Raw genomic sequence first — 21,494 nt, forward strand, 5'->3', positions numbered from 1 at the left:
CTTGAGCTAAGCAAGGATGACTAGATGCTGGTAGCAAACTTAAAATCAAACTCTCTTTTTTGTGAGACCATAAAACACTCGTTCTGCCTTTTCTCAGGCTAAGATGATCCGATTTAAAAAAATAAAATATATATAGATATATAAATTAAATTGCACATTTGTACTAAATAGGATCTCCGAGTTCAATACACCTTCATGTTCCAACCGGTGAAGTAGGCCTTTAATCTATGAATACAAATCATTGCAGTAAGTTTACCTGTTGCTGGGTTGTAATTGCCAGTGTTTGCGTAGACATTCTTGTAGGTGAGTGTGATCTCAGCGCTTAATGGTCCAGTATTTCCAACGTTGCCAAGGCAAGGCAAGGCAAGGCAAGTTTATTTATATAGCACAATTCAAACACAAGGCCACTCAAAGTGCTTTACAGGGGCAAGATTAAAATACATAAAACACATTAGAAGACATTTAAAAGCGAATGAAAAGAAGTAAAACATTTAAATAAAATAAAAAAGTACAGGTTAAAATGGAAACAGAAAAGTCTTCAGACTCGTTTTAAAAGAACTGAGGGTTGCAGCAGACCTCAAGTTTTCTGGGAGTTTGTTCCAGATATTTGGTGCATAAAAACTAAAAGCTGCTTCTCCTTGTTTAGTCCTAACTCTTGGGACTGTAAGTAAACCTGTCCCAGACGACCTAAGGGCTCTGGACGGTTCATAACAGCTCCAAAAGCCACTTGGTTACCTTGAGAGGTTGCATGAAGAGGTTATTGTCATGTTTATTAATTTAAAGACAACTAAACCTATTTTAATTGTCTTTCATTTCATTTAGTCTTTATTTCGAACAAAAATAAATAAAATAGCAAGAATGACACAACATACAAATACACATAACACGAAACAACAATAATTATCAAGTGTCATGAACAATATTTATAAAATGTATGGTCTTTGTCCGACATTTCTGGTGATGCCACCAGAAAATGGAAACCCTTTCATACACACCAACAGAATGTAAACCAATCGCTTACCTTGGATCTTTCCCTTTAGATCCCTCACTTCGGCCTCCAGTTGTCTTAAGATGAGAAAAAGCTGGCTTCCATCCGCCTGCTTGACTTCAGCCAAACTAAGGCAGAGGAAGAGAAGAGTCAACAAAGCCACTGAGGTCGCCGTCTTCCTATCGCCCTTTCTGGTCTTGATCAGCTCAAGATCCCATCATGTTTTATATACCTCACTGAGACGGAAATAATGTAGAATTTGACCAAATGAGGAAGGACGTTAATTTTTTCTTGGACTTCATTCCCACGAAAAGAGGAGGAAATGCCCTGGCAAATATCAGATGACATGATTGGCCGTGATGCAACATATTGACATCAGTGGCTTTCTTCCTTAATAATAATAATACATTTTGTTTTTATAGCGCTTTTAAAGATAAAAAAAAATAACTTTATAATAAAACCAGTTCTCAATGACTCAAATGAGCACTTAATGAGCTGGTTTTTCTAGCAGTTTTGCCTTGCTGCCTACAGAGTCAGATTGTGTACAGGTGTTGATGAGTCACTCTGGTCTTAGAGGGAACATTAAAGAAAAGACCTCACAAAACAAGGGACTGAAATAGACTAAATGCTCTGTGTCTGCCTCACACTGCACGCTGAGTGGGGGCGGGGGGGACACATAAGGCACACAGAGATGCAAAAAAGGGCAACAAAAAAAATTGATTTCAACTACTAGAAACAGTATACTTACATGAAAACACCAGCAATATTTGATTATTATCTCATTCTATCTGGGAGATCAAACTTTAAAACGTATTGACGAAGGCCTGTTTTTTTTTCCTGCTAAAGGCCTAAACTTGCTGAACTATGAGGCTTTGTTTTTGGACAGTGAAGAGGTAAACGTTTAGTATTACTTCAACACCTTGAAGCTAGCCTATTGAAAACATTTCTTTATTATTTTTTATGCAAATAGCCTTGTTGAAAATAAATGAATTAACATAGGCTACACATCATGATTAGCCTATCAACATGTGTGCTACATAAGGCGAATTCCCTATTACGACCATTATATTTCATCTAGCCTATTTCTCAATTTAAAACATAAAAATAAAGTAGGCTAGGCCTAGCATTGAAAATACAAAACAATAAAGCTTGTAGGCCTACTATGGCCTGCTGTTTTCAAGATAACTTAAACCTGCAGTGTGTAGAATTTTGGGTTTTATTTTCTATCAGATTTTGTAGAAAGTAATTATAATATCCATAAGTACATTTAATTTAGTGCATAATAGCTGAACATTTTTTTTTTAATTATAATTTTTTCCCTTAGAAAGGGTCTCATATATGTCCATATTTCTGTATATCTTGGACCAAGGCCTAGTGCCGCCATCTTGAAAGTGTCATAGTTGGAATGTCATCAGGTGCATTGTTTAAAATTTTGAATTGTTCTTGTCCTTGAAGGCCACTGTAGCTTCTGTTATTATTCGAAAGGGGTGGGGTTACCCAGGGAGCGTTGCATTCTAGAACTTTGTAGAACTTTCTTGATGATGTCATATTACACACTGCACCTTTAACAATTAAAACAATACATTAATTAATGTCCCCTGAACATAAATGAATGCTTTTCTGAGAAGAATGCCAAAGGCAGTAGCAGTGTGGCACTTCTGTAAACTTACTGAAACAAGTGCATGCCGTTTTTTCAGCGCTGTCTCTGCTGTTGATACAGATTGGTTGTGTTGCCACGGCGACGTAGCGATTTTAACTTTCTAAGTTTTGCTCAGCACTTTTTCCTGTTCAACGTCCCTGTTACTGAGTCCTTAATATCTCCATAGAGCAGGTGCTGGTTTTATTTTCGCCACTAGTTCAACGTTTGCTTGCTAGTCATGCTCCTGCTCATTGGCTTCCGTGTCAAAAATTGCGCACCGAATGCACGCGCATCGCGCCGCGCGCAGAACACATACACACACACGCAGGCACACAGATCAGATGATGGGATGATCAAACAAGAGGTTGTAAAGACAGGCGCACACGAGGGGTAGACCGACTATTACGGAATCAATGAAAAATTAAAACTGCAAGCAGTGATGAACGGGCCCTCGCCCTCTCGTGCTGGACGCCGGAAGCGCGGAAGTGTCCGCGACGCGCTCGATACGGACGCGAGGACGACCTCAGGCCTGGGCTCTCACCAGGCGGGTGAAGTTTGGAGCACATGGGACAGTGCAGAGCGAAATTACAGTAACTTCCTGTTTCGTGGCAATGATGCAGAGAAACTACGAAGGCCACGGATCCGATAGAACCGGCTTCCCGTGTTATCATTGTCTCTAGACCTCCCTGAGCTGCTTTGAGGTTGATTTGATCAAGTGTGTAGGACGTGGAGGTAAATAAGTAGCATGCAATATTTAGCAGTTGGCGCTCTCACTTTAAATGAATATTAGCGTGCGGGCTTCCTCAGGCCTTGGGTGTCATTGACCATAAAAAATTTGGAGAAGATGAGACAGAGTATGGTGGAGCCAACTTCCTGTTTTTTTGGCGAATATTTCAAAATAGAACACTTCCTGTTGATTTTGGGGCGGGGCGTCAAGAGGCTTTTTTGTTCGTACTGGGATTGTACATTGCTGTATGAAATTGTGTGGTTCTAAGTACAACATAGCCTGAGTTATGATCAATCAAATGGTTCATGACGTCCGTTTTTGATGTTTTTTGGCGAATCAGGCGCCGGTGCTGCAAGACGGTTATTCCGGAAAAATCGAGCTTTCGGGTATATCATCTTCCATGTCGGAGGACATACCCTATCATGTTTTTTTTGCACAAAAAGTTGTTATGTGTGCACTTTACTCTGCAATCCTGCAGAGTAATGTGGAGTTATGACATATGACGGATTTTTGGAGAATATCGGCCTCCATCTCGACATAGTAATTCGTAATCAAACAACATTTTTTTTGGTATATCTTCCATGTCTTATGAGTGTCCCTAGAGTTTTCGTTTTGCTAAATATGTTCCTGCTAGGAGTTATTAATTTTTGAACATTGTGATGATTTTCGAGTCAGAAATTCACATATTTCAAATTTAAAGACTTCGTGTTGATTTTGGGGCGGGGCTTCAAGAGGCTTTTTTGTGGGGCCTGCAAAGATACATTTGGGTTTGAAATTTGGTGCAGCTAGATATAACACAGCATGAGTAATGATTAATTCATGAGGTGCGTATATTATGATGTGTACCGCAACTTTGACCACCAATAGATCCCTGGTACTGGGAGAATTTTGAAATCTTTCCGCAATTTAACATCGGGCAAGGGTCTTTGGTAACACTTTATAATAACTATCCGTTGTAACTCGTTAATATATCATTAGTAAACTCTTAATTAATGATTTATTAATGATTTGTTAAGTGTTTGTTAGCAGTTTGTTAAGGATTTATAACAATGGTAGATAGTTAATAGCTTAATAATTGAATCAGTTCATCTGGGAGGTAATCCGAGATACCGACGAGGCTGAAATAGGCTATAGACTATACACAGTGCATGGGCAACTGAGGGCAGCCCCATTTTCAAATATTTTTAAATAAACTCAATACACACTGTGCATGCCATGGACTTGAACATGACGTGATCAGTTAATCTCGGATTACCTCCCAGATGAACTGATTAAATTATTAAGATATTAACTATCTACCATTGTTATAAATCCTTAACAAACACTTAACAAATCATTAATAAATCATTAATTAAGAGTTTACTAATGATCTATTAACAAGTTACAACGGATAGTTATTATAAAGTGTTACCGGGTCTTTAGTATTTGAGAAGTGGTGTGACGTCCCTGGCGTAATATCTCTAGGAGCCTTTCGTCGAAATGCGAAAAGTGTAAAGTGGCGGTTTTAGGCACTAAATCCAAAATGGCCGACTTCCTGTTGATTTTGGCCCAGGACATAAAATTGCATTTATGTGTGCCTTGGGCCATTACATGTTGTCCTGTAATTTCAGGCTTCTAGCCCAATTTTTGAGCATGTATTTCCTGAAAAACTGTTTGTGGCCATAGGGGGCACCGTTTTTGAGATCAAATCCTGAACCACTGATACATTGCAATTTGTTGCAGGTCTGATGGGTACGCCACATATTTTCAACTTATGCATGACGGGAAGGGGGTCAAAAGTGCCAAAAAAGAGTCGGAAAAAGAATAATAATAAGAATAAAAATCCTACCGGTTTCAATAGGGCTTTCGCACATGTCTGTGCTCGGGCCCTAAAAAATAAAAAAAATGTTTTAAGTCAGGCTGCTGTTGGCCTGGCGGGGGGTCCTGTTGGCCTGGCGGCCCCGCCAGGCCTGTGTAATGGTAGGGGAAACACTGTATTTAAACCAATTCAAAATTAAACTAATAAATGGTGCGTGAATGTCAGTAGTCAGTAATGGGTGCGGTGTCTGTGTGAGTGAATGAGTGTATGGTGTGTGTAAAGCAGCATTAACTCAACCTAACTAACCCAAACCAATACCAAAACCAAAACAAACCATTCGTCAAGAGAGGGGAGCCCAAGTGGCTGAGAGCAGCCAACATGGGTGTTGAGGATGAGCAATCAGCTCCTGGTAGCCTGCCAATTAGGAGGTGCCAGGAGCTGTCACACCCCCCTCCATAAAAACGAGGCCCACCACGTCACCTGCAACACAACAAAAGTTATTACGTTTTGCATTGCCAATCATTTTTGCCTCTGTGGTTTTGTCCCTGTTACACCGGTTACACCTTGTTCTTCTGGCAAAGTTCACGTTTCCGCACTTTTTATCAGGACAAATCCAGTCCCCGCGCCTGACTCGAAAACTCTTCCCCGACATGTTTACCTTGCGCCCGTTCACGCCTAGTAGCTCTCTCTGGCGGCAGGGTGTGAGCGGTGTTCATGCACCCGCAGCGAGCTCGGCGCCTCCTCCTCCCTCTGATGCTGCATTCAGGGACCTCAGATCTCGCTTTAAAAGGAGACAATACACCCCACCCATCAGAGGTGGCCGCATCAGGCCACATACACGCTCCTGCCAAATCATTGCCCAGAATAATGTCAACACCTTTCATTGACAAATCTGGACGCACACCCACCTCTACATCCCCCTGTATCATGGCACAAGACAAATGCACAGTACGGACAGGCACAACAATGGTGTTTAAACCTATTCCTCTGACTCGCACACACCTTCCTGTGTCAGTCTGGTGAAAAAGGTAAGACTGACTCCCTAATGAAGCCAGTTAGAGCCCCAGAATCTCAAAACATTTTGACAGGCACCTTCTTGCTATTGTCAACTAAGGATACAAAACCCTCTGATATAAATGGAGCATATCTTAAAGCAATATCAGCTGCACTCAACACTCTGGGTTGCATCTGAAAAGGAGGGACAATTTTGTCAGTACTTAGCTCTGAGCTACTAAGCGGAACCGCTAACCCAACAGACTGAATAGGCCCTGTACTAAAACCCTTTTTTTGATTTCAGCAAAGGGCACTCCTTTTTCCAGTGCCCTTGTCGCTGACAATAATTACAAGCTGTATTAGAATCATTATTCCCAACTGTGCCTAGCCCTCCCTTTAAAGAGCCCAGACTGAAATCTGATTCACCTTTCTCTCCGCTGTCTTTAAGTCCAAACTGCTGTTGACTCTGCTCCCCAAAGATACGTTTGTGTGTTAAACCATATTCGTCAGCGAGTACAGCGGCTTCTTTAGGAGTTTTAACCTTTCGCTCATTGATATAAGTAGATATAAAGTCAGGCACAGACTGCTTAAATTGTTCCAGCACAACCAGGTCACGCAATTCTTCAAAGGAAACAACACTGGATGCAGAACACCACCGATCAAAATGTATATCCAGCTCCCTTTCAAAATCCACATGTGCTGCTTTTCCACTTTTTTCCAATTTCTGAAGAGCTGCCTGTAGGCTTCAGGAACTTATTCATAAGCTTTTAAAACGGCGTCTTTGACCAATTTATACTCTTTGCACTGTTCTGCTGCATATGCCTTTTGGGCTTTACCTCTAAACACGCATTGAAGTAACAACGTACGTTCACTATCAGGCCACTCCTGTGAATCAGCTAGACGTTCAAACAAGGAAAAAAACGTATCTGGGTCTTCCTCATCAAACTTAGGCAGCAATCTGAGATTCTTAGTACAATCTACCCTAGATGAACCAGCAGACTTAGTTACTGTATTTCAGTTCCTGCCATTTTCCCTTCTCTGTTCTTTGTTTCATTTCTTCAAGCGCTAACTCCTTATCCATTTTTCTACGTTCAAGAGCCAATTCTTTATCTACAAGAGCTAACTCGTTATCCAATTTTGTTTTTTTCAAGATCTATCCTCATTTTTTCATGTTCCATTTGTATTAACATCAGTTGCTTTTGTTGACCAAAGGTGAGACTCCCCCCTGGTGAAACCATCGTACTTGGTAAACCCTTACCTTCATCAGAAGCCAGAACCCCTTCCTCCATCAAAGTCACCTTTAGGATACGTTTGATTGTGTCCTTCAGACGTGTGGCTGCAATTTCAATTCCGAAATGATCAGCAATTTTCAACAGTTGGTCCTTTGTACAGCTGTCCAGCAAGGTCTCAGAAGGAGACTGAATAAACGCTTCTACTACAGCAGCCATGCCAAAACAGCTTTGATCACTGGGATGCAACTAGAATTAGAACTTCCCCCCTAACTGCCTATCCAAACCTGAATAATCTTGACCCTAATGTTCATGCAGCTTGCGGTGGGTCAACCTGGTATCACGCCGAGGCGTCACTTCCAGACGCATGGACCGGCGGCTCTATTTCACGCCTTGCCTGACCAGGGCGGCTCTTTTACACGCGCACCTCCCGCCGTCCAAATGAACGGAGGAATAGTCTAAATTAACGGAGGAATAGCACCAACAGGGGCCGACATGTTCTCCCAGGGATAGCACGACATGTTCTCCCAGCATTTCAATACTATCTAGCTGCAGCCCCCTCGGTGGTTAGGGTTAGGGCAAGGGGACAGGGAGAGGTTATAATATAGATAAAACATTGACGGAAAACCGCGGCCGCCATTTTGACTACGGGCGGCCGCGACAGCGGCCGCCATCTTCACTACGGAGGTGCGCGTGTAAAAGAGCCGCCCTGGTCAGGCAAGGCGTGAAATAGAGCCGCCGGTCCATGCGTCTGGAAGTGACGCCTCGGCGTGAGATCGGGTTGGGTGGGTATTTACGCACTGTAAACCAGCCAGTTTGAAAGGCGACCTGCAAGCAGACAACCCCCAATATCCCGGACGAGCCCCCATGTCACAGCCCGGCTCAAGGGAATGACAAAAGAGGAGACCACACAAGAAAGGTAGTTTTACCAAATTATAATTTATTTAAACCAATTCAAAATTAAACTAATACATGGTGCGTGAATGTCAGTAGTCAGTAATGGGTGCGGTGTCTGTGTGAGTGAATGGGTGTATGGTGTGTGTAAAGCAGCATTAACTCAACCTAACTAACCCAAACCAATATCAAAACCAAAACAAACCATTCGTCAAGAGAGGGGAGCCCAAGTGGCTGAAGCTGCAGGAGAGCAGCCAACATGGGTGTTGAGGATGAGCAATCAGCTCCTGGCAGCCTGCCAATTAGGAGGTGCCAGGAGCTGTCACGACAGTAAGTAAAATAATTAGATCTTTAATTAGATCTGTAATGCTTGCATGCATGAGTCATCGATGAATAATAATAGATTATTTTATTATAATATTATTCTAATTATAAATAATACAAATACATTTAATTTATTTTTTAGTTTTTTTTTAGTTTGTGTGTTTGATATTATCATATTATGCAAATGTATCGTAAGTTATCATACCACTTTGGCTGGAGAAAGATTTGTGCTCTGCCAGTTCTTATAGCAAAATAAACTTGTGTCAACACCGGTAATGCCAGGGACACAGCTTTCGACATTAAAAAACACAATCTAAAGATCAGCACGCAGCTACTGTTAAACAAACAGAGCATTAAGGCTACGGCTTCACATCAAAAGCATTTCACTGTCTTCACATCAATAGCATTTCAACTTTGCCAGAGAGCACCTGGAAATACCTGACGTTTTCTGGAAGTCTATTCTGTGCACCGATTAGTCCTAAAGTGAACTGTTTGTTCATAACCAAAAACCGCCATGTTTGGGCAGGTATGCAACACTGCCTACCAGGGGCGCAACTACCCACTTTCTGGGGGGTATCTAGACACTTAGCAGGCGCCCTCCCCCCCCCCCGAATTACAGACTTCCATTTTAAGTTACATATTAGAGCAGGTGTTCGGCTCAACCATGTCATGCCTGCCTGCACTGATTTCCCCAAAAGTAAAGGACACAGTGGAGGTCAGCAAAAATTAAAACCATACTGGGCATTTAGGTTTTTGTGGCCTCACTAGTGTCAGGCATGCAAACTCATAAGACATGAAAAAGGTGACATGTCCGAAAACAAACCCCTGTAGGGCGGTCTGGGGTTTTCCCCCCCAGAACAGAACATGTAAAATGGGCAATTTGGTGTACTCTGGTGAAGAGAATTAAAGACAAAGAAAACTTTTATTTCAGTTCAAATGAATAGTAAAATGAGCCAAACAAGTTAGTCAACTAACCTTCTTGACTTTACCCATACAACGTCTGTAGGTATTTACTAAGAAAAACGTTAAAAAAACAGCTCAGAAAAACGGTTAAATTGGAAAAACCAGCTTGTTGATAAAACTTTTTTTTCAAGTGAATGAGAGAGAAAAGGCATTAAATAAGACAAAAAAAACTTAGAGCCACCAATCTATCGCACCAAATTCCCTTACAATAAACTATTATATACTCTCTTTCTCTCTTCCAACCCCCTTGTATGTCTGAAATGTTGCACCCGGATGATCCAATGGGTGCCCGGGATGCTTTTCATGACAGTAATGGAGTAGGCAGAAATGCCATTGCTTTATAGTTGCTTGTTTCCTCTAGTGTGAGATGTTACATTCCAGAGCCATTTTCCACACAGATTTTTAAAATCACTCTTTCCTGACAAAAAAAGAAAAGCTTCTTTAAAGGTATTGTTCTTCATGCTTCCTGTAGCCTAATACTGTATGTGTAACTTACACACTATTCAAACTGATCCTGAATTGTAATGCTTTGGGGGAAGTGATACTTTGTGGTGCCCCCCCCCACCCTTCCTTAGCATTGTACATTATACTTAGCATTGTACAACATACTTCAAACACTATACATGTACATAAGCCCTGCAGCTCACCCGCAGAAAACATTTCCTCAGATTTTTTTTTTGTCGTTACACTCATAGCTTCAAAGAAAAACCTATTGTTCTAGTTTACACTACCTGGGAATCTTATCTACTGTCTGAAGCTGTAACATATCTCTTTAGACTGAGAGGCATCCAAGCGAATCCATCATCTTGTTCAGTGAATTGGAAACAGAAACTAAGACAAACTTAACCTCAGTCTTTTCATGTTAAGTTATTTATACATTTTAATCAAATGAAATTGTGAGTCTGGCACATTGCCTCTGTAAGGAGACCTTACTCCCTCTCTCTCTCTCTCTCTCTCTCTCTCTCACTCACTCTCTCACACTCACTCACTCACTCACTTACACACACATACTCACACAACTCAGTCGTGCGCTGGAATGGTGCAAAATATGATAATAGTGGGAAACAGGTGAGTGTGTTGTTTTGGCGCTGACCTGCTATAGGCTAATAAAATCACTACACTACCATTCAAAAACTGTGAAAACAGATATAGTTAAAAACTTGAGGTGACACATAGATCTGCAGTGACAATCCGCGAGTCGCGGCCGATAAACAGTGTGCATTAATCAATACAATTGGCCATATAAAACAAAAGCTTTTTATCATCCCCGCAATCTTTCTCCTTATCAATCTTCCCGTTTTCTGTTTTGTGCCCCCGAGAGCTTTCTTTTCTGCCTCTCCAACTTTAGGTCCCTGTCACCAAATGACAACACGATTCAAATGAAAGCTCTCGCGCTCCAGCGCGTGCTCGAGGGGGCGCGCACTGGAGCGCCTATAGTGTGGGGAGGAGGAGGCGAAGGAGCGGGGGGCGCCTTATCAGTGACGTGCCTCTGTTATTGATCATATCATTTACACAAACGCTGTTAAATACGGAAAAATGCCGACTCCAAATCATTTTCCCCGATCGCTTTGGCGCCCCTCTAGTGCGGCGCCCCTATGCGCCGCATATAGCGCATACCCACTTTTTGCGCCACTGAGGAACGACACAGGAAATATAATCCAGCCAAAACTGTTTAATAGCCTATCAAAACCCAATCTTGTCACCATTTGGCACAGAAAGGGTTTATAGGATGGATTATGTTTGAAACAGTTACACTTCGCTGTGCTCAATCTGAAACATTTTGAACATTTCTGCTTTTCGACTGCTTTTTAAATGGTCGTAAGCGGAGCCGCGGCTCTGTGTAAACACCCAACTTTGAATAGATATTGACATATCTAAAAATAATTAGTTAAGTTCTTGGCTTCCAAAGACCATGGGCCCCCCAAGTGGCTGGGCCCTATAAGCCTTCCCACTTTCTACCCCTTATGGGCGGCCCTGCACTCACTCACTCACTCACTCACTCACTCACTCACTCACTCACTCACTCACTCACTCACTCACTCACTCACTCACACCCTCCTTCAGTTCATCTATTTCACGCTCTTCCTTTCTCACGCACCCATACGGTCAGTCAGTCAGTCACTCTCACTCTCTCTCTCTCTCTCTCTCTCTCTCTCTCTCTTTCTCTCACTTGTTCACACACTCACTCACACTCTCTCTGTTGCAGTAAATGCAATGGTCCCTGTAAAAGGCTGTTAGCGGCATTTTACACACTTTAAACAATAGTTTACATTTTGAGAAGCCTTGTTAAAACATTTTTAAAAGCCTTGTTAAAAGATGAATGGAAACACTATTTTAGTGCTATATAGTGTTTCCATTCTCCCCCATCTCCCATGTGTTTCATAGCAAGATAAGGAAATAAGCATTTTGGAAACAAACACAGGTTGCCATGTGGGTCTATAAACAGACATTGTTTTGGAAACATTCTCTTGTTCTCTTATCAGCTCTGCAAGGGAGGGAGACAAAAGTTATATATTTGCATTTTTATGTCTGTACAGGAGCTCTGTGAGCTGCTGTAAGTCGGTATTTTCTTCTAGAACCATCAAAATAAATTTTTAGGACACAACTATTGTTGTCACTGCAGCGCGGTGGACCATTCAAGTGTGTACAGATTGGACTGCAGGCACACAAGCGGTGTAATGACAGGAGGGTGCTAGAGAGAGAGATAGAAAGGTACAGACAGAGTATATACTTAGTCATAGGCTTAACATGACCAACAAAAGGGTCTAAGCAACCAATACACTCTCTCTATACAGTATATACTATACATTTGACTGTATATTTATGACCCAATATAACTTTACCACGGATAATTAAAATATGAGGTGTAAATTATGCATAATGGAAACCCCAGTCTACTTCCTCTTCTTGCTCCTCATGATTACATTTTTGTCCCATCCTCCTCTCTTGAAGTCCTGGGGTCACCTTGTGTAGATATTTTCCCCAAATATTAAACAGATAGTAGGGGAGAACGGGGTAAATAGGCACACTTTTTACTCTAGTGAGAATTGCTCATCACCTAAACATCTTTCAATAGTCATTCCTACATTAAATTGAAGCTTAAGGTGTTGGCTTGAAATGTGTACCCCTCACTTTTTCTATCTTATTGTAATAAAGAAGAAATTAATCATCAAAGACACCCTTACACATTGTGACAACCAACCCCATCAAGGGGTCGGTTGTCAAACACTATGGGGTTGTTTGTCACAATGTTATCTTAATGGGAATAATCTTAAAAAGAAGGCAAGCAAGTAGAACTAAATTAGAAAGTTTAATTGCATTGTCAAGTTGACAAATAGGCCTACATAACTTAAAGGTCACATATTATGCTAAATGCACTTTTTAAATGTGTTCTAACATATCCATGGGTCCACGGTGTGCCTAGAGACTGCCAAAATATTTAAAAAATAACAATCTCTCCTGTTCTCACTCTCCCCCTTTCTGAAACCCCCACCCCTCCCCCCCAATATACTCCAGTCAGAATTTTCCCCTTTTCTGACCTCACAAACTGGAAAGCCAGAAGCTTCCACTGTGCAGCCCACACCCCTATTTCTTATTGGTCCACGGCCCTGACAGACAGAGGGCGAGGCGTATCTGGCTTCGCTTCCGGACAGGGGGCGGGGGCAGCTCAAAGATTGTATATTTACGAGAGGAGCTGCAGCTCTTTTTAAAAAATAGGCCATTGTGAGATTAGCTGAACATCAGCATAGTACAATAAATTATCTGAAAGTTTTTTTCAGCAAACAATTAAAGATAAACGTATTAGGGACCACTAAGACCATATAATATGGGAGCTTTAATGTAGCTGGTCTAGTTTGGGATGTGTAACGGTTGTTGAATGGTTACTCTCTTCATGAAGACTATCACAATGCCAGGCTTCAGGATCTGCACATTTATTTTCTCTATAAAAAAGCAGTGGAGGGCACAATTAGCATACACACAGGCAGGTAGGTTCTCTCTCTCTCTGTTAGTCCCCCTAACAAAAGTTCTCCAATCTTTTTTTCTAATAAAATAAACATAAACACTATTGTGAATAAAATAAATTCTCTTAAAATAAATAATCAAAATAAATTAATTTCATATTCAATGCAGTCCTTATAAGCATAAACAATCATTACAAGAAAATGTTTCAACAATGCAACATACCTATAAAAAAGCAGTGGAGGGCACAATTAGCATACACACAGGCAGGTAGGTTCTCTCTCTCTCTGTTAGTCCCCTTAAACAGACCAAACGATATGCAAAAAAATTAACTAAAATAGCAGACCATTTAACGGACATTAGAAACATTTCCTTAGCAACAACTTTTAAGTACACCTAGCAAAACATTACATACAATCTCGCCAAGATTAAATTACTTAAAAATGCAAAGTTAGCAAGAAACGGGAGAGAGCAACAAACACATCTTACCCTAACAAAAGTTCTCCAATCTTTTGCCGGGAAAAAGCAATGACGTCACCCATGTGTCTTGCTGTGTGCAAGGTTAATTAAGACCCCCCTTGCTGCAGAGTAACTCGGAACTATTAAAACATTTCTCATTATAAAAATAGCGATATTAACAGATATGTAAATGGTTTTATGACAAAAAAATAACACATACAGGTTTTGAGAATGTTCACAAAAATAAAATAAAATAGGCAACAAATTGACTCAGCTACAGATGCACTGGGTTGTTTTGAGTTTGTTGCCCTTTTTTCTTTTGCATGCTAGCTGCCTTTTCTTGCTCTATTTTTTCCTTCTCTGGGGTGTCAGTGAGGATACAGTTTGACAATTTATTTCATTATTGGGTTCCTTTTCTAGCTGCAGCCTTGAGATAACGTGACAACCAACCCCCCAAAAAATTTGACGACCAACCCCAACTTGAATTTCTTGCTAACATCAAGGCCAACAACCATCTGACAACTAATTAGCTTGCTAACCACAATCTAAACTATAGTTTACCCTTCACACTTTGTATGGGTAACAAGTGTTTTGTTATAATCCCATTGTGTAAAAGCCTAGAAGAAAAATACTGAGGAGCTAAATATTTTCAATTTGACATGAAAAACACAAACAATCGTCTCACCTCAAATTCAGCAGTCTAACTCCAAGGAAGACTATGTAGGTGACCTCTGATCCCAATTCTGGATATTTACATACCAAAATTTCACAGACAGCGCCTTCTGGTTCCGAGATATAACGATTGTGACAACCAACCCGTGTGACAAATTACCCCGTTCTCCCCTAGCCTACTAACTGAATTAATATGTGCATTTGAGTAATTTTATAGGGCTTGCAATGGAAACTGATCATTTACACTTTTCCTCCATTCCTTCCAACGTCGTTATTAACATTTAATTTTATTTGGCTATGTACTTTTTTGATAGTATTTTTTAAATATAATTTAACGTATGCAATTCATTTGTAATTTAGCCAATACAATCATATCGGCAATACAGGTAGACTTTATTACACTTTTGTGCAAAACGCTTTTGTGACATCAGCACCACATGATGTTGTGTCTTTGAAATAAATGGACTGTATGAAAATAGCACAGTTAAGAAATGTAGGCTACCTTTTCATTTTCTTTGCATTTCAACTATATACAGTATATATTTGATTAACAGGCTGGCCCAGATCTTCCTGACAAAACAGATCAATAGGTCGGCAGACAAATTACTGCAGGACATTTGAACATTCCACCGTACTCACAGTTTATTATTTTAATCTTTTATTATTTGCATCTCACACACAAGCACGCACGCTAACACGCACGCGCACACACACACACACACACACACACACACACACACACACACACACACACACACGCACCCTGCAGCCTTCTTTGGAGAACATAAAATAAACCATGCACACTGAATACGCAAGGAATCTTTATGATGAGAATTGCATGTATTTACACAAAATAAAAATCACATCTTCATTTCCATGCTCCCGGGTTTTAAACAGAGTCGTTTCAGTAAACAATACCTAAGACACCTGAAGAAAAAGAACATGCATGTTGCCCTTTAAACTGTTGACTCAACCATTGGATTGTATCTGTTTCAATGACTGTATTCAAAGAAGCTGTCGGGCACTTGGTTACAAGCTGTGGATATTACGCCATCTGCTGGTGAAGATGTGACACTACAAGTAGACAGAGTAGTGCTGGTTTGTGTCAGTGAGTTCCCTGCTATGTTAAGAAGGAAACTCTTGAGAATCCGAGTGTGTACAGGTGTGGCAGCTACAAAACTAGGCCTACAACAATACATTCAACAACAGTATTAGGAACAAACAGGAGGAATAGATGTATTTTCTGCATACCACTTACCTGGAGTAGTGGAAACTGTAGGCCTATCCTAAAGTTGTGCTGTCATTTAGTGTATCCTTAGTGCTTGCTGCCACCTACTGTTGTCGATATCATACTGCATTTTCTGTAGGGGTTTCATTTGTAAAGGTTTTTACAATACTAACCTGTCCATAAACTGACTTAGCCTACATCAAATGCTTGAAACTGTGCACCTTTGTGTTTTTGTGTTTGCCTTCACTTACACTGTGTGAACATGGGAGTTGTAGTCAGGATAGAAATCCTTACATGTCATGCAGGTCATCTAACAGAACACCTGTAACAGTTATTATTAGTTTGACCTGAGCATCTGGCTGACTGGTTGACTTTGGGAAGAATGAAATGACTGATTCTATAGTAAAAAGCTGATCTATTGGGTCAGATTTGAGCACTTAGACACGGCATACAATGATACTAATATCGGCCTGGTAGGGTCACATAATAATAATAGCTTTGTTTTATATAGCTTATTTTAAGAAACCCAAGGACTCTTTAGATAATGTAGCTAATACATAGACTAATCAGTGCTTCACACTATTGCAATATCTCACACTCCCTTTACTTTAAGCATCAAGCCAAAAAAGAGAGACCCACAGGTACAGTTGTGTTCAAAATAATAGCAGTGTGTTTAAAAAATTGAGTAAAGATCAAAATCCTAATAATAGCTTTTATTTCCATACACGCAAATGCATTGGGGACATTGCACATTCTACAGACATTCCACGGTACACTTTGAAGACAGTGAAGCATGGTGGCACAGACATCATGTTATGGGGATGTTTCTCATACTATGGTGTCGGGTCTATTTATCGCATACCATGGATCAGTTTGGTTACATTTAAATACTTGAAGAGGTCATGTTGCCTTATGCTGAAGAGGAAATGCCCTTGAAATGGGTGTTCCAACAAGTCAACGACCCCAAACACACCAGTAAGCGAACAAGATCTTGGTTCCAGACCAACAAGATTAACGTTATGGAGTGGCCAGCCCAATCCCTGGACCTTAATCCAATAGAAAACCTATGTGGTGACATCAAAAATGCTGTTTTTGAGGCAAAACCAAGAAATGCAGAGGAATTGTGGAATGTAGTCCAATCGTCCTGGGCTGAAACACCTATTCACAGGTGCCATAAGTTGGTCGGCTCCCTGCAACACAGATGCTCAGAAACAGAGGTTATACAACTAAATATTATTTCAGTGATTCATAGGAAAGCTAAATCTTCATGCATTTTTCAGTTGATACAGTAAATGTTTGAGTTGTAAAGAAAAATGCAGACACTGCTATTTTTTTGAACGGTCTAATATTCCTTTTTCTTCACTTTCTGTAAAGATGAAGAAACATTTGACAAAAGTTTCTTCATATTTGGATTTGGAATAGAATGTGCAATGTCCCCAATGCATTTGCGTGTTTGGAAATAAAAGCTATGGTAAGGATTTTGATCTTGCCTCACTTTTTTAACCCTTTCACGCATAGTGGTCACTACAGTGGACAGCTATTCAAATGCTGTTTTCTTGAATATGCATGGGTGTAGATCGCCTAGTTGCATATCAGCCACTACAGTGGACTCGTGTGTCATCAAATGCATTGCCAACCAGTGGCCAACCATTGTAAGAGCAGCCACAATTAGTCAAAACCAAGATGGCCGACAGGGAGCAGAAAAGTTGAGTAGCTCAGGAATATCCTGTAAATACTTCTAAAATAGGAGAGCCTGGCAGGTAAAAAAAATATGGCAACATCAAGTAACATCTTAGGAGTCATATAGTTGTTCAAATTTCCAATTATTGATTTTACTTTGGGAGGAAATTATGTTTAATCACCTGTCCACTAAATTGGACATCATGCATCAAAGACTTCAATAAATACCACTAATTATACATACTGCAGATGTGTTGTGCTTGAAAAAGCTTACTTTGCTGCAACTTTTAGATTTTAAATCAATTGATCTATGTTATTAGAGTGCAACTTGAAGTATTTGTGTAAAAAAAAAAAAAAAAATCCAGATTATTCCATTATGTGTAAAACAGTTGGTGTCACTATGATGCCAATTTTCATATAAAAATAGCTTTGATGAAGTGATGTACAAGTCAGTAGGCTGTACTACTGAATTACACCTGAAAAAGAGAAATTGGAGAACCAAGGAAAAAGTTGTCTGTTATTTTCATAGAAAAATTTGACTGAAAAAATTATTCCACGCTTTTTCATTAGATTGAAGTATTGGAATATGTTAATATATGTGAACAGGCATTGAAAATATATATTATTTTATAGTTTTCAGATTATATATCATTTTTTTTACTGTTTTGTTAAATAAATAAGGTCAAAATTGAGAAGTCAAAATGCATGGAGTCCACCCAAGTGGACATGTGTAAAACTCTCTGAAAAATGTGTGTTTAAAAAAAATTAAGTTATATTTTTTCTTTTCATGCCTAAAGAAGTATAAAATCACTTGAGAAAAAAATCCAGACTAAGGATATCATAATTCATGCATGAAAGGGTAAACACACTGCTATTATTTTGAACACAACTGTATGTGGCTGTGGCTGGGCTTGCAATACACAGAAATACCATCAACAAGACCCCTAGGGGTGAGAGTTGGACATTGTTTTTTGGAACTATTTGTAGTGTTTGCAGCTATGTTTTGAGCTACAAAATGAAACTTACATGTGATTTCACCATTATTTAAGTAAACACATATGTGGTGACTGTCCAAATGTGACCTTTGTGGAGCAACGAAAGAAGGCAGTGATGTAACATAATCTTTTCCTCATCTGAATTAGAAATTAGGCATTCTGACGGCCAAATTAAGGGGTTAATTATTCAATTTTTAAAGTGGCCTAGCACTAATGAATTACCTCCCAAAGACATGAGGTACAAAATGTTCAATATACACACATTCAAACACACATTATGAACAACTGCCAAAATTTGAAATATTTATTTTCAAAAAAAAAATCTAACTCAATCATCATACACTGATTACAAATTATAATTTAATTATTTGTTTTACATTGTGGCCATTATGGTATACGACATAGGCACTGGAAAGACACATCTCCAGATGAAACCATACAAACTGAAAAAATAAAAAAATACATTTCTATTGAGTTCCCTCAGTAAAACAGCGCCCCTGGTTGTGGTTGGCAGCCTAGTAAATGTCTTTACATTTGGTTGGTCAAACAATTTACTAACAGCCTCGGCAAATGTGGAGTCTTAAGGAAATACGCATGGTAATATTAAAACCAATATAAATGAAGTCTTACATTCAGTGGCTGCCACAGCCAAACAATTGACATATTTATGTAGAACTGAACCGTAAAGCAAATCTGGTCGCACTGTGACCTTGCGACAAAGAATAGGCCTATAATTAGCCTACAGAAGAGTTACTGTTGCTGTTTAGCCGGCGGTAGCAGCAAGAAATAAAAGGAACTACCTCATTGTCAAGTGATAAAAGATTTTGACAAAACATAACCACCTCACGTCCATGAAAGATAGGGGGATGGGGTTCGACGTCAAAACGTAAGTCCGATTCTACATCCAATGTCCTTCAGTCTGTTTCTGACACACACAGTAGCTAGCTGCTGTCTTCCCACCCTGACTATTAAATATATCATCGGCTCTATTCGCTTATCCCAAAGTAGCCTAGGTAATGATGTTACATAATTGAACTAATATTCACTTTGTTTATAACCTTGCCTACTCTGAAGCTGTTTTGTTGTTGTTACTGATGAGTGCTTGATTGACCAATTTAGAAATTTTGTATTTTCTGATTTCCGTTTTTTCATATGAACATGAACAGAGTATCTTAGGTTTTTGGTCTGTAGGTTGGACAAGATAAGACATTAGAAGACATCATTTTTGGCTTTAAGTAAATGTTAATGGGCATTTTTTTTACCACTTCATGAAATTCATACCTTATTGAGTAATAGAGAAACATGATCAACAGATGAATCCATAATGAAAATAATAATTATAGACCTTGTTTGTTTACCTATCCCCTCAACTTAACAGTGCTTCAAATCTAAATGTAGTGACCACAAATTCCATTTGTTTGAATATTTGTCTTTTAGAGGAGGTTCATTCTTGGCCTAACTGAAGTGAACAGACGCTTGTTTAAAAAATAGAATCCAGATGCGATTTGAAAACAAAGATTTCCATTTACTATTCCATAACTGATCAATCAACTCGTTCTATTACTTAACTTTTGTATACAACTTTAAAGTTGTAAACTCCAAATACAAGGCATAAAGACTTTCTTCTTTCTCAGTCAGCCGACACTGGGGTCCAGCACCTCTCCTTTATGCCCCAAAACTGACTTGCAGGAGTTACAAAAACTAATCAAATCCATTAATAAACGCATACTGTATATCACACATGCTTATGGTTCAAATGGCAATTAATTAATTGAAAGCATGTAAATATAAATATAAGGAAATGGCTCATTCAATGATATTCTTAACTGTGTTGTCTTGTTATTGACCTTACCGACCCGCTCTGCTCGGTGGAAACGAGGCATTAGGGGCACCTTCTGTCTGGGCTTCTGAACCAACCCACTGCCATAATGGACGCTTAGTTTCATCGTCAATTTAAGTTATCCACATGTTTTAAAATGGGCTAGAACATCCATTGCCAACTTATTTAAGCTTTTACTGTAAGTGTTGGGAATATACATTACACCCTATCCAGCCAAACATCACTGCCTTGATCTGTTTTTGGCTGTGCATCCTTTTAATACCAGTTAACTCCCAAACCGTAGTGCTGAATAAATATGTGGCAGGGCTGTACAGTGCGACAGTTTTGATCGCATTTGCTACTGAAATTGATCACGTGCGATGATGAATACGAACCCATTAGCACTCGTGCGACAGCTTGCTAATGAGGAGAGGCTGTCTTTGAAACACAGAGGAGAGATGCACAACACTGCTTAGAGGGCTCTACATTAACACTGCGGGTAAATGAGTCTTAGGCAAGGAAGTTATTGAATCCACCCTCCACTTTGGCTGGTGAAAGATGTGTCCTCGGGATCTGTGCGGGTGCAGCGATTCTAGGTATAAAAACTTCACCAACGGCAATTACCGGAAGGAGACGGCACATTACCGCAGTTAAGTTAGCTCGTGTACAAACAGAACATTTCCTGTGCGCCTTCACATTAAAAGCCTGTTATTAGCCAAACGTGAGTTGACTTTTATTTTGAAGCCGGTAAGAACAGGAAGTTAGCGCTTTTTTCTAGCTTGAAAGGCAACTCATTCAGCTGCAGAGAGCAGTCAACAGTAGCCTAGTCTATTTACAAAGTTTTAAATAAGCCACTGAAAAGCTACTCCCAACACATTCACAACAACCTATTTAATTTATCCTAAATTGTACCAATATTTATACTTATTTATTTAATAGGCTATGTTTAGTGTTTTAAAGTTTGGTTTTAATTAACAGAAGGACATTATAATAATAATTCTGAATCAGCAAAAAATTGCAATTGGCAGGTTAGATTCTTTTTTCTAAATTGCAATCAGTGCACCCCTATTAATTTTTCTACAATTATTACTGCACCCACTAGGATATCATATTAATTGTGAATCTC

Source organism: Ammodytes marinus (assembly GCF_949987685.1).
Source record: "Ammodytes marinus genome assembly, chromosome: 9".
NCBI lineage: Eukaryota > Metazoa > Chordata > Actinopteri > Uranoscopiformes > Ammodytidae > Ammodytes > Ammodytes marinus.